The 15,926-nt window shown below is 34.5% G+C and overlaps 1 protein-coding gene across 4 annotated transcripts in view; it reads left to right on the top strand.

The window, feature by feature from the left end:
• CADM2 (cell adhesion molecule 2) overlaps positions 1-15,926 on the top strand; it is a 1,102,443-nt gene that overhangs the window by 977,908 nt on the left and 108,609 nt on the right. The window lies entirely within an intron of this gene.

A 15,926-nucleotide genomic window follows, 5' to 3' on the forward strand; every position in this document is an offset into this window, starting at 1 on the left:
GTTGTTTTCCTTGTTCTAAATGTGAGGGTCCCCGTGACTGTTTATGAACAATAATGCCTTATTTGCCTGCTTTGGACTGAAGCGTTTTGCTGTTTTCCTGGTGAACAGCTGCATAACTTGGTCCAGGACCAAATTGTTCCACTTGACATTACTATAGAGTCATTCTATTCTTTCCTTAAAAGAGAGATTACTGTACATGTCTGTCTATTGTTTTAATTTTAGTTTAAAGTGAGAACCAAGCTCGTGCCAACCACTTTTCTTTCAAGTCCCCAGAGTTTTTGCAACCTTCTTCTTTCTTTGGCTGAATTCCCAGACAGCTTTCAGGCAGCAGCCTTCTCCGTTTATAGAAGTAGAGAGGGGGGTGGGGAATAAAACCTGTTATATTACATTAAAGTTATGCCCTTAAAGGATGTGGGGTTGCTCCCCTCTCTACCCCCATGCTATAACTAAAGAATCATTGTTCATTTTAATCAAATGTTTAATGCTTTTTAAAAATACTTCAGAAAACAGTGGGACGTTTTCAGTCAAATATGCATTTGGCATTTATTCTATAAAAGAAAATAATTATAGGTATTGATAAATTTTTCTGTGTATCCAGAACGATGTTTATGTTGTACTTACTATTTTACCTTCTGGTAACCACAATTTTTCTTATATTCTTGACATTAATCTTGTATACATAATTGCATAGATCCCTATTCTGTGCAAGAAGAAAGATTTTAATCTTTAAGAAGACAGATCACATACCATTAACAAGTACTGAGGTGTTTTAGAGCAGCAATTACACATCCATTTTCTAAATGATCAAGAACTTAAGAAGTCTAAGAACATACTGATACATTTTCCTACTAGCATAATAGAGATCAAAAAATGAGATTCAAATTAAGGCAAAACAGTTCTATATCAAGTTAGTTTACTCAGCCAAGTATGTACCTTTTCACAAATCACGTTATTTACCAATTGTTACGTAATCCAATCACAAACAGAAGGAATGTCAAAACAAACCAGGAGTTGAAGAAAGCAAGATATCATCCAGAATGAAATATTTTAGACCAAAACAAGATAAAATATGAATTTTGAAGAAAAAAATAACACTGCTCTACAAGAATTGCAATTGCATATGATTTACCTAAGGCAAAAGAGATGTTAATTGTACAATATTTGATTCTCACCTGACATCAATGTTTATAAAGCCATCTCATTAATCATCAGGTCTTTGTTTAAGATATAATGTCTAAGGTGTCAGGCTCTGGGGCAGAAAGAGCTGTGTGGTACAGTGGAAAGAGAAAGATGAAATTAGGTTTGAATGATAAATCTATGAATATCTGTGGCTTGAGTAGTCTTGAACAAGTCACCTAACTATGCCAAATATGTTTTTTTTTTAATTAATGTACCTTATTTTTTAGGGCAATTCTAGGTTCACCGTGAAATTGAGTGGAAAGTACAGAGAGTTCCCACATGGCACCATCTCCACACATACATATCCTCCCCAACTATCCACATGACACAAAACAGTGATACAATCATCACAGATGAAAAACTCATGGACCCGTCATTATTTATGGACCCATCATGATCACCCCAAAGCCCATAGTTTACCTTAGGGTTCAGTCTGTACATCAAGTATTTTTCATTCTCTAAAATTAAAAATAAAATGTGGTAAACAATTTTTTGAAAGATTAACAAAGAGTACATATCAAATGTCTGCCTCCATGTAATTTCATAAAGAAATAATAACCATGAGGATGATGGTAAAGTATTGTTTTGTCAAAGAATTACATATAGTGTATCTCACCAAGTTTTAAAGTTGGAATTCTTAATTATATATTTCATATACATGCTGCTATTGAGCTACTATGACAACCTGACAGCTGAGTTATTATCTCATATTTCTTCCAAGGCTCTGAAGTTCAAGCTTCCAAGTAGAATAAACGCCTTTTAGGATGATGATCTGTGACTTTCAAAAGCTAGTTTGAACAGCAAAGGAATCCAGACTAAAGTCAGGACAGAACTGATAGAGCAACATGGCTATTTCAGTTCACGTTGAATCGTAATAATGAGCTGCCAGAAGACAGACAGGCATGAATCCCTGTAAAATGCAATATAGTTAGAAATGGGAAACTGGAACATTCCAAGCCACAAGAGCAGCACCTTTAAAGTGTTAAGGTAGAAAGCCTTTCTAAACAATTGGAAGTGGTAGAGAGTTAGTTCTGCTTCTACAGAGTGTAAAAGGCTACAACCTGGAGAAATTTGGCTGGGAGGAAAGGAATTAAATGGTTAGCCAGTTTTGAAGGAAAGCCAAAGCAAGTGATCTGGTTGGCTTTAAACTACCAGAACTAAGTGAATGCCATAGCTCATGAGTGGTTGAATATGCAGGGTCTGTGATATATACAACCTTGTTTTGGCGTAGATTTCCAATTCACTCATTCTTATTGTCTTGTTTAAACCACACAACTATCCTGTTGCAAAAGGTTGACAAAGACTCTTATAATTGTTTCCAGTTTTGTGGAGGAAAAAAATTAGTCTCGGAGAGGTTATGTGACCTTTTCCAGTCACACAGCTGAAAAATGGTAGAATTGGGATTACACCCTTTAAAAAATTTTTAACAGCACTGATGGTTATGTTTTTATTGTTTGCCCAGTGGTTTCAGTTCTCTGATCGTATCCACTATTAATAATAACCTGGAGAAGTTGGCAAGAATGAGAGAGTTCTCACAAAGTACTAGAAAAGCCCTTTTTTCAATCATATAGATGTAACAAATTACCAGTTATATAAGCTCAAACCTGTGTCAGAATATCTAAATATTATCTAAAGAGTGTATAAACATATCTAAATAGTTTCTACCTAGATTTATGATGAGATGTATAATGATTACTCCATTATTACATATATTTGTTTTTTCTTAAAGCCAATTATATTTATATCTTTGAGACATTTAAGAATTTAGGTTGTAACTGTAAAGCAGTAACAACACAATGGATACACTGGGCAGCCTTAGCTGGGAAAGAGAATAAGCAGAAGTTATAAGTAAACGCTCTTGTTCAAAAGTAATTCTTTCTTGTTAAATATTATGCTTAATATATCACTTGGCAGAAGAAACATAAGGAGGGTCTTCTTATCACATAGTTATTTTCACAATGATAGTCCTTAGATAGTGAAGGTTGCAGGATATTTAAAATGTTTTGCTTTCCTTGTATTCTGATATCTAGAGTGATGCAAAATTGTCTCGATTAATGAATTAAACGTTAAAGGCAAATTAGTCATTTTTTTCTGCAATGTTTTCAAAAATATAATATTGGGGAATTAGCTCTAAGTTTATATCATTTAAAATATGGATTTATCCATGTGCTGTCCTTCCCTTATGGGTTCTTTTCTGAGGCACATATGGTCTTTTTCTTCTATCTTATAGCTTCAAAATTTAATCACACATTGACTCTCTGGAAACACACAAGCGGTTATCTTGGAAATGAGACCAAATATATTTGGTTTTGTTTTTGAAACACAAAGCTGACTCTGTGTAATCTCCACTGCTGTTATTTAGGCTGCGCATCTGCGATGTGTTGGGCACTCAATCATTTTCAATTAGATGTTCTTATATCTTGTGAAAGTCCCATAAGAGTGTGCAGAACCATGATTATAGATCCACAGAGGAAATGTACTTCTTGAACATTTCCAGGTAAGCAGTTTTCTTGCAAAAAAAGCCAATTATTTTGAGGGATTATGTAAATCTTCAGTGGGAAATTCTAACACAAAAATATCTTGGTATATTTAAGACACCATTGTGAAATGCTGTCATATACAGTGATTAGATTTTCAAGATATACTTTTGGGCTCAGGGGTTTAAAAATTTGAAGGCATTCTAAAAATATATATGTATTAATTACGTGATTACATCTCAGTGTTTCATTCTTTATCTAAAGCTCTATAAGCATTGCACACCAATTTATATGAAAACAAAGTCGTCAAAATGGTAATTGTAGAAAACTGCAGAAACAAAAAAATCAGTCAACATTAAAAAAATAAGAAATACTATAATACATCCTTGATTAAAGAAATTGTTAACCCATTGGTCAAGAAGTGCCATTCAATAAGATTTGCTTTTTCTCTTTACCAGTTTTTTTTCTTTTTTTTCCATAATATGTATAATGTTAAAGTTAACATACATTTGGTGGTCACCAGTCAAGTTACTGAGAAGTGGATTACACTGTGGCTGTGTTAAACATTTTATCACTTTTGTAAAAGATATGGAGGAAACAAAATAAAATTAATTTAGAATCACTGTACATTCTTGGATTTTGATATTATTTCAATTAATGTTGAAACTGAGAAATTCGTACTGCCCAGAGAACCATTTACTCAAAAAATCTAAAGACGTTTTCCTTGAATATCCAAACAGCATGGCGTTGGCAGAAAAATGACACAGAGACCAATGGAATAGAATTGAGAACCAGAAACAAATCCACATATAAATGGGCAGATAATTTTTGACAAAGCACCCAAAAACATAAATAGAAAAAAGAAAGCCTCTTCAATAAATGGTGCTAGGAAAATTGGAAAGTCATGTGATGTGTAAAAGAATGAAACTAGACTGCTATGTTTGACCATACACCAAAATTAACTCAAAATGGATCAACGATATAAACATAAGACCTAAAGCAATAAACTGCATTAAAAAAAGTATTAGGTACTAAACTTATGGACCTTGGGTTGGGAGAGGATGTTATGAACTTGACCTCAAAGGCAAGGGAAGTAAAAAAAAATAATAAAATAAATGAATGGGACTATATCAAACTAAAAATCTTCTGAAAAGCAAAAGAAACCATCAGTGAAACAAAGAGTCAACCAACAGAATGGGAGAAGATATTTGCAAACAACACCTCCAATAAGGGGCTAATATCCAAAATATATAAAGAACTCATACAACTCAACAACGAAAAAACAAACAACCCAATTAAAAAATGGACAGTGGACCTGAACAGACACTTCTCCCAGGAAGACAAACAAACAGCCAACAGATATATGAAAAAATGCTCCACTTCACTAGCTATTATGGAAATGCAAATCAAAGCCACAACGAGATAGCACCTCATACCTGTTAGAATGACTATTATCAACAAGATAAGTAACAACACGTGTTGGAGAGGTTGTAGAGAATAAGGAACCCACGTACACTGCTGGTGGGAATGTAAATTGGTACAGCCACTATACACAAGAGTATGGAGATTACTCAAAAAATTAAGAATGGAATTACTATATGACCAGCAATTCCTCTTCTGGTTACCTACCCCAAAAATCTGAAAACTTTTATCCATAAAGATGTGTCTACCCCTTTTTCCTTTGCGGCATTATTCACAGTGGCCAAGACATGGAAGAAACAAAAAAGTGTCCTTTGATAGATGATTGGATAATAATGAAGTGGTACATATACAGAATGGAATATTACTCTGCCATAAGAAAAGATGAAATAGTGCCATTTGGGACAACATAGATGGATCTTAAGATTATTATGCTAAGTGAAACAAGTCAGACAGAAAACATCAAGAACCATATGACTTCACTCATATGTGGGATATAAAACTTAAGGCAACAAAGGAACAAGACAAACAAATAAACAAAAACTCATAGATACAGACAATAGTTTAGTGGTTACCAGAAGGTAAGGGGGGAAGAGGGAATAGTAGAAGAGGGTAAAGAGGATCAAATATACGGTGATGGAAGGAGAACTGACTACATGGTGAGCACACAATGTGATATATAGATGACATATTATAGAATTATACACTTGAAACCTATATAATTGTACTAACCAATGTCACCACAGTAAATTTAAGAAAAATTAAAAAAAAAGAAATTTCCCTGCATTTCACCTGTTTTTAAAATGTATAGTTGTATATTCATTCACTTTTTCAGATATCATCACAATCTTATAGAAGTTCGTAAACTTCAAAATTTGAACAACAAAAAACTTTAAACAGCAAACTGCTAAAAATTATAGAAAATATGAACATTTCCAAATGTGTTCTGTTAGAACAGGAAAAACCTGTCAGTGATTGATGATGGCCTTAAAGCCCAGCTCTTACAAATTCACAGTACTAAAAATATCTGGGATGATTCAAGGAAAGGAGAAAGAAGAGAGACAGACATTTTAAAAAGTGGGAGAAAAGAGCAGACACTGTTGTGACTTGTGACCAACAGACGTCCCTGAAATGATGAGCTGTGATGAACTTAAGCACAGCACTCAAATGACCAATTCAGGGGTGAACATAGTGAGGTGTTATAAAGAAGCAAAGTTAAAAATATAATAGCCGGGCAGTACAGGGGCAAAAAGACCTATCGGCCACAGGAGCTCTCCTGGTCGGCACAAATGCAGTGTTTTTCAAATTGCTGGTTGGGACATATTAATGAGTTAGAAGATCCATTTAAAAACCCCTTTAAAAACTAAAAATAAAATAGAAAATAATAGAATAGACAGGAGAATATAGTGAAGGAAGGAGGAAAAAAAAATAAAATGTCACCGTGCATTAGAAAGAGCAAGCTTTTATTTCCTGGGTGTGTGTGTGTGTTTGCGTATTGTACGAGGTGGTAAAATAGGTTTTTTACTATAGGTCATACCTCGAAAGGTTTGAAAATCGTTGCATTAACACCAACTGTAGTGAACTTGGATCTTGGGGATATTCAGGAAAAGAACAAGTTAAGTCCTAATCACATCAGTTCCTCTAAGACAATCACTATATAAAAATGTGTGTTCAAACTTAAGAGATCGTAGCTCCCAAAATACACTCTGATGCCAGTAAGAATGTTCTGTTTCATAATGTAGAAAAGTTTGATCCTTGGAGAAAGATTTCATCCAAGTGATTAAAATATACTTTCAATTTTTTAAGTTTTAAATTTCAGTTATCTTCAGCATTACCTATATGGAACATTTAATTCCCTGGCTACCAGATAAATTACGTGCCCTTTACTTTTACTTTTCCAAGACACGTGGTTTCAACATTAGAAAAGAAGCAAGTTATGGAGCAGAAGCAATTCTATCATGGTGACACAAGTATTAGATCTTGTAAGGTTAATTAGCATTGTTTTACAATAGTGGAAGTAATGGATTGAAAAGTAACTCTTACTTGGACAGTAAGTCCCCATCATTACACATGCCCAGGAACTGAATGGTTTGCAGGCATCTGATTGATTCTGATACTTGTAGATACATTTTATATGGAATCAAATTGTCTTTATAATGCACTCAGGTAAAGTGGCAGATTCTCAAAAACTCAGACTCATGAATTCTTCATTTAAAGAACATGAAAATGTTCTAAAGTCTAGCTTAGTCAAATGAGGTTTTCAGGAGCTACTAAGTTTCAAGTAAGTTGAAAAATTATTTTCTTAAGAATGATCATTTTAAATATAGCATTGAGATTTTAAGCTTATTTTACAAACACAGAGGGGATTATTGCTTGGATGAGAGAATGGATGTTTTTGTTTGTTTGTTTGTTTGTTTTTTAAGATTTCTTGATCTTTTAACCAGGAATAAATATTCTGTGTTTACTAAAGAAAATGAATGTTAAGTGTAGAGAAGGCATGGATAATATTTTTGCCCTACCACACAGTCCTGGAAAGATTAGCTTAAGCATTTGTCACAATCTTGAAGGTTTTCCCTTCAATGCTAAAACCTGCCAATCCTGGTTCATAGCAATCTTATCTTTTCTAGGGTTAATCTTTTATTTGTGTGTCAAAACTTGGCTGAAATTATACTGTTTGTAGTATGACTGTTTTGTTTCTTAAAACGGTCAAAGTAATCATCAGTGAACACTACTTATCAGTAATAGGTGGACCAGGATTTCACAGTCATTCTGAAAAAATGCCATTATTTTCAAGTCTTCTATAGAGCACTTACCTCTTACATATAGGTTCTTTTCTGTTTTGTCTACAAAGTTCTAAACTTGGAGGGAAGAAGTGCCTTAAAAAGTCTTAATCAAGTAGCTTGTTCTCAGATTAATCAGGATGGAAGAAGTCTATTAACACCGTTGCTATTGTCCCATCTCAACGTGACCTTCAACGTAATGAGACTACTCCTACTTGACACTATACTAGTGTAATAGTTGATTTCAGGAATTTATATGAGTAGGAAAGCTCAGACTCAGAGTTTTAACTTGTCATTTAACAGAATAAGTAGGCTTGAATTTTCCACTTCAAACTAACTTCATTTATTACTACATTAAACATTTTTGAGTCTATTAGAAAGAATTTGGTGATGATATTGAGAGGGGGCTTTCATTGTTGAGCCTTTCAACAGCAATCACTGGGATTCTCAAACTGCAATAGAAAGGGGGAAAAAAGATTCCTTGCTTTTCATAAGAATAATTGTGCAGGTATGGAAAATAACACTTCCATGCTGAGCAAAGACTAACCTATAAGAATTACAGGGATAAAGCAAGAGATTGAAGAACAGATCCAGAAACCACTAAAAGTGGAAGGGAATGGAGACCAGTGTGAGAAAAAAAGAAAAAACCCAAGGAACCGTCTTACTCTATGTCACACACACAAATACCCAAATGTATACTTATCTGATAAACCAACACAAATAACGGCAACAGGCTTGAAACAATGGAAAATTACATATTTAAAAGAGAAGTTTTAAGAATTTTCTTTATTTAAATAATTTCTTCAAGCTTCTCCTTTGTTTTGTTTTGTTTTGTTTTGTTTTTCTCTGCATTTATTGCACTATTCCAGACCTAAATATTTGATATGTTAGGGCAGAGTCAATTAGCAAATGATGACACTAACTGTATCAAAATTTAGATTTTTCATAAACATGTATTTTAAATATCACGTTAAAGTTATGGAAAGCAGAAATGTATAGAGCTAATCATATATTCCAATAATGTTTATGATAATGCACGAGGCATATTCCTACAGATTAAAAAAAAAAAAGAAAACATTGTAAAAAACATGATATACTCAAAGATGCAATAATGAGATTTACTTTGGCCTTAAAATTTCCTTTGTCATTGCTCTTAATGTGCACTCATGCATGATGACTTCAAGAACAGTATTTAAAACAAACCATTTACCCTCTCCTCATTTTCACTTCATGTTCTGATAAAGACACAAAGAAGATGGAAACGTTAGATTTATTCAGGCTAGAAATTAACCAAATAAGCATAATGGGTAAGGAAAAGAAAAAATAATAGATTCCATTGTAAGACTGCTTAAAGAGGGGAATTGGAGAGTATTGAAGACTAAAGATAAATGGTAGGTTCGTTAGTGAGGATTGCAGGTTTTGATGATGTATACTAGAAGAGTGAGCCAGAGATGAGAGGTTGTGATTCAAAAAATGGATAATTTTAAGGTAGTGAAGTAATGCTGATGATGACTGTCATGCGGGGCGTCCGGCGGGGTCTCTGGTCCCGCTCCCCCCATAATAACGCAGGACACAGTGAGGTCAAAAAGGAACACCCACGGAGCCATAGATAGGGGAGTCAAACCAACATATTCTCGCTGGCGGCTGGGCTGGAGACACAGGAAGTAGGATCTACATAATCTGCCTAACAGCAGTCCGCGCTTGCCAGCCACCATCTTCTTGCTAGCCCCCATTTTTCTGCTAACGTAGCCACAGCTGTCATATTAGTGGCCAATGGCTTACGGGTTACAGCTGACGGCCAACTAGCCACAGCTGCTGGCCATCTGATCACAGTTGATGGCCATTTACTACCCGAGCCAGCACCTTTCTATGTGAAGCTGAGAGCCTGGAAACTGTTTTTTGGGGCTTTGTCCCCACAATGACAAAGTTTAGTGTGTGATTGTGGCTGAGGTGGGGCTAACAAAATAATTATTGGATTTAAGGATATCAGAGAACTGAGAGGTCAAGAAATTGGATGAGTTATAAGGTAAATATTTAGGTGAATGAATTTTTAGAGATGCTTTCCTGTTCATATGACATTCTCTTTTAACTTCTCTCAGACCTCGTGGACTTCATTACTGTGGGGATAGAGCCAGGAGTGCAGTTTCTAGGCTCTCAGCCTCACATGGAAAGGTGCTGGCTCAGGTAGTAAATGGCCTTCAACTGTGATTGGATGGCCATCAGCTGTGGCTAGTTGGCCGTCAGCTGTAACCAGTGAGCCATTGGCCACTAATAGAACTGCCAAGGCTACGCTAGCAGCAAATGGGACTAGCAAGAAGATGGTGGCTGAGCTGGCAAGCTCGGATTGCAGTTAGGATGGCGGGTTGCGGACAGTGTGGACCCAGCTTACAGAGAGAATATAGTAGTATGACTCGCCTACCTATGGCTCTGTGGGTGTTCCTTTTTGGCCTCACCATATCCTGCATTCTTGTGTGAGTAGCAGGAGCAGAGACCCCGCATGACACCCTGCACAACAATTACCTTTCTTTTCTCATCTACAAAATAAAAGATATTCGGCAATCTGCTCCTTTTGTTTTCTTTTTTGAGCTTGGACACTTGCTTGTCTCCAAATTCTCTTTGTAAAAAATTCCAATCCTGCCCTCTGCCCTGATTTCTAATTTATCATTCCCTTATTGCTGGATGGAGATGTATTTCTTAATTTTCTTGTAGCATTTGAATTCAGCATGTCCTGAAATGAAATAATCAACTTTCCCTTTCTGCTATATCTCAATTTGTTTGCATGCTGGTTTATGGTTTGTTTGTCTGGTTGGTGGGTTTTGCATGTTATTTTCTCCTTTGTTAGGACCAAGATTGCTCCTATGATACAAACCGAACACTTTATATAGAGTTTCTTATCTCTCTTCCTAAACATCATAAGTTTTCTGGCTCCAAAAGTCATTTACTTAAGAACTCTTTTATTATCTATTCTTTGTTTTCCTTTAGTATTACTCCAACTTCATGTAGAACCTTGTTTTCTCTCTTCAGAAACTCGCCTATGGTTTCTTCATTGATTTTCCTCTTTCAGATATTTCACGTCAGTATATTTAAACAAAACTCTGATCAGGAATACTCACTACGTAAGAGCCATAAAAAAGTATTATCAATTTTCAAGAAAGTCTAGATTCTTTGCTCTGGCTCTTTATTGCCTATTTTAAATATACAGGGTTTTTTGTTTTGTTTTGTTCTGTTTTGTTTTTTCCCCACACATCTCTAACCAAAATTTTCCCATTTCTTTGCTTTTGTTCATACACTTCTTCAGGCCCAGGATTTTTCCCGCACTTTTCATTCTATCTTCCATATTAATGGAATTATTAGTTTTGTGGTTTGATACTAAAGTGATACTTTTGCATGTTCAGTGTTTTGTCCTATGGACTTTGTCATGGATAAAGCTACTTGGAAGCATTTTTGGTCCTATTCCATCATACTAACTTACATCTTGGCTTTTGATTTTATTACCTCAACTCAATTATCATCTCAAGTACTTTTAAATTTACTCTTTCCTAATTCATCTTAGCCCATAGCAATTTTACCTATTAACTGTACTCTGTTTTCCTGGCATTCGCCACATTTAAATGTGTCTATTCAACAATCTAGGCCAAACGTCAGCATCCATCCATTTACTGACTCTCCTTGAGTTGGCAACTTTCATTTCTACCAGTGAAAATCCTATCATAATTAAAGACACTAATCAAAAGTTATATCTTTTATAAGGCTGTTGCAATGTCTTTAATTAAGTGTGATTAATGTTTATGATGTTTTATAACTCATTTGTGATATTTACCATGTCCTGCCAAGTGCTGTGGTTGAAAACATATCTAATATAAACTACTAAAATATAATATAACAGAGAACAGATACTTATTTTATTTTTCTTATGTTCTTCATAATTCTTGGTTTAAAACTTGCACAGATTTATTTATTGATAATTGTTTGCTAATAATAAAATAAACTTTTGAGTTTCTTCCTAGTCAAGAATATATACACTTTAACTAACAACAACAAAAACTATTTATTGATCTCTTATCTGTCTTGAGATATAAGTATAAATTCAGAACATTTTCTGGTAATTAAGCGCATCAAGATTCATTCGAAGACACTCTACTATTAATGTTTCTGAACTTTCGTTTTCCCTTGAGGAAAACTGTACCTATAAAGACAGGCACATAAATGTTTCATTGCTTATGTTTTAAAATGAACTTAAATTGGAATAAGTAAAACACTTAAAGTTAGGTTGGCAAACAGTGTAAGTTATCTGATGTTTTAAGAATTGCTCCCATAAAAAGTATGATATCAAATCAAGAATAAAAGGAAAACAAATGGCATTACCATTAAGTTACACAACAATCAAACATGAGGGGGAAAAAAATCACAGCTTGATGTACTCTCCAAGAGCTTAGATTTTAACAATAATTAAGCATATGACTGAATATATGTAGAATATTATTTACAAACCATAGGTTCAAAAACGCCTCCTTTGATTCTCAATAACAAAATACCCTTTGTGTACCTTTAAATTTGAAATGATCAATATATAAATAGATACACAAAAAATCCCTATTTTTTTCTGTTTAGCAAACACATCCTTTCCTTCCAACAGACTCATTACAAAATTATATTTTAAATTGGTTTCACAGTTTTAAGAAAGGCTACTCCAGGAACTTGCTTTGTATTTATATTTTAAATTTAGAAAAGGAGCAAGCAACTCCAGCTTCTAGTTTTTCACCCTCTTTTTTATTCTTTTCTTTTTCCTCACTTGGTTGGCAATGTTCGGTTTGTGATTTATGGCATAATCTCAATCTACCCAATGAATCTTCATTCTCAGAAGCCCCAAAGCTTAAATTTTTCTATGGGAACCCAATTTCAAACTCACTTATCAATTAATTTGCATTTCTCGTTCTATTTCTCTAAAAATGTGATAGCATAAACCTTGAGAGTTTTATGTATACATTTTTTAGTATAATTTCTTAATTTAAAAGTTTTAGCTTAAAACAGAAAAAGGGATCCAAGGTGTTTATATAACTGCTAACATCTTCTTTCACATTAGAGTAAAATTAGGCTTAAAATCATCTCCCTGGTATTAAAACTTCAATCATATGCACTGCCACCTGGGGAATTTCTAAACTGAAATAAAGACAGTAGTCATTTCCATGTGCCACATAAGCATAAATACATAAGGCACTGAGTTATAACATAAGTTCCTGCGTTGTCTTATATTAAAGGAAATGAAAGACATGTCTATCGGCATACGGCTTCTTTTTTTCTTTGAGCCAGAACAAGATGTTTATTTGTATGCTATCACAGTGACATTTTTTTCCCTTTCATCTGGGAAAAATAAGTTTAATTTTCATGAGACTAAGTTCAGTATTAAACCCCAACATGTACTGTGCTTATGAAGAAACTCAAAGAGGATATAGCCATTTGGGAAACGGAAGATACTGGAGAGTGTATTCATCCCAAATTTTGGAAAACCTTTTCCTCCTGTCCATTTCTGCAAAGACACCAGAAGAATTATTTTCCAAAGAGACCTACATTATGGAACTGACTTTTCCATAACTGAACTGCTTATTCTTTATTCTTCTCCTCAGGCATGAGCCTAAAAGAGAATGAAAGCCATGAAGGCACAGCAAGATTCTACTCTCATCTATACCTAGGGAGTGTGTGGCCCCATACACGGTTGGGAGAATGGGAGGGACTGTTACTATGGCATAACTTCACAGAATAAATGCCCCAAAGACTAACTAAAAACTTTCAGTGGAAATTAGGAATCCAGTTTGTATCTGGTTCAAGGTATTATTAATAAATACACTGGTACTCTGTGAAAGTTGTGTCAATTTTTTCTAACACTAATTTATAAATAATGAGTCGTTAAAGATATTGGAGAATCTCTTATTAGGTGTGTACAAGAAAAAAATGCTGAGTAAAAAAAAGTTTTTAAAATATCTGTTAAGATAAAAAAATCTTCTCAAAGGCCTTGGAATACAAGAGAATACATGCACGAGCACATTATTTTTTCACTCATATGTTCTTGTTGTTTTCTGTTGTTCCAGAGAGAAACTGCTGCAAAAACATCTGTAGATGCATAGGAAAATAACCCCATATACTTGGTAATAGAAACATAAATCAAATTTCATCTTATGGGGACTATTTTAAACATCTAATTACTTGGGCTTTTAAAGGAGGAACTCTGGACTGGTTATATCAATGTTCTCACTGGAGTTAAGCAGTGTTATCTCATGCCTGATGCTCTATCACTGTCCCGCTACTCCTGGTGTCTAGCTCCTATCTTTTTCAGCCTTATCACAGAGGAATTCTAGACTGGAACTGCTTTTTAAATGATCTCCTTTGGTTGCCTGAACAGCAGGGAAGATTGTTACTCATTTGCAGCAAGAACCTCAATCATTTCTGGGTTCCAATTAGAGAAAGCCTAGGGGCCCTCTTTATTAAGATGAAACACAAATTGTATCCAGACTTGCTAAACCACTTAATATTTTTCATGGTGAAATTAAGAAGCTTGAAGATTTTAAGTACTAATTGGAATATGTGTAGGTTATTTTTAATCTATGCATAAACTTTATCTTTTTTTAAATGTCAAAAGTATCTTTATTCATAATAGTCAAACACTGGAAACAATCTAAATCTCTAACAACAGGAAAATGGATATATAAATTGCAATATATTCAAAATATGAAAATCTCCTCAACATAAAAGGAATAAACTATTGTTACTTTCTTTTTTTTTTTTAAGTTTATTTGGGTGACAACTGTTAATAAAGTTACATAGATTTCAGGTGTACAATTCAGTAATACATCATCTATGTATATCACATTGTGTGCTCACCACCCATAGTCAGTTCTCCCTCCATCACCATGTATTGGATCCCGTTTATCCTCATCTACCATGCCCCCACCTTACCTTCTGGTAACCACTAAACTATTGTCTGTGTCTATGAGTTTTTGTTTCTTCATTTGTTTGTCTTGTTCCTTTGTTCCTTTCAGTTTTATGTCCACATATCAATGAAATCATATGATTTTCAACTTATTCTGTCTGACTTTGCTTAACATACTAATCTCAAAATCCATCCCTGTTGTTGCAAGTGGTGCTATTTCATCTTTTCTTACTTGTGTATATATACCACAACTTCTTGTCCATTCATCTATCAAAGGACATTTTGGTTGTTTCCATGTCTGGGCCACTGTAAATAAAGCTGTAATGAACGTTGGAGCACACGTGTCTTTATGGATAAATGTTTTCAGATTTTGGGGATAGATACCCAGGAGACGTATTGCTGGCTCATATGGTAATTCTATTTGTAATTTTTTTGATGAACCTCCACACTGCCTTCCATAGCTGCTACACCAGTCTGCATTCCCACCAACAGTGTATGAGGGTTCCCTTTTCTCCAAAGCCTCTCAAACACTTGTTACTATTTGTCTTGTAGATGATAGCCATTCTGACTGGGGTGAGGTGATATCTCATTGTGGTTTTCATTTGCATTTATCTGATGATTAACGATGTTGAGCATTTTTTCATATGTCTATTTGCCATTGGTATGTCCTCTTTGGAGAAATGTCTCTTCAGGTCCTCTGCTCATTTTTCAACTGGGTTGTTTGTTTTTTTGTTGTTGAGTTTCATGAGTTCCTTGTATATTTTGGATATTAGCCCCTTATTGGAGGCACTGTTTGCAAAAATCTTCTCCCATTTACTTGGTTGCCTCTTCATGATTTCTTTTGCTGTGCAGAAACTTTTAAGTTTGATATAGTCCCATTCATTTATTTCAGCTTTTACTTCCCTTGCCTTTGGAGTCAAATTCATAAAATGCTCTTTGAACTCAAGGTCCATAAGTTTAGTACCTATGTTTTCTTCTATGCAGTTTATTGTGTCAGGTCTTATGCTTAAGTCTTTGATCCATTTTGAATTAATTTTGGTACATGGTGACAAATGGCAGTCCAGTTTCATTCTTTTGCACGTGGCTATCCAATTCTCCCAGCACCATTTATCAAAGAGGCTGTCTTTCCTCCATTGTATGTTTTTA

This window comes from Rhinolophus hipposideros, assembly GCF_964194185.1.
Source record: "Rhinolophus hipposideros genome assembly, chromosome: 2".
Classification (NCBI taxonomy): Eukaryota; Metazoa; Chordata; class Mammalia; order Chiroptera; family Rhinolophidae; genus Rhinolophus; species Rhinolophus hipposideros.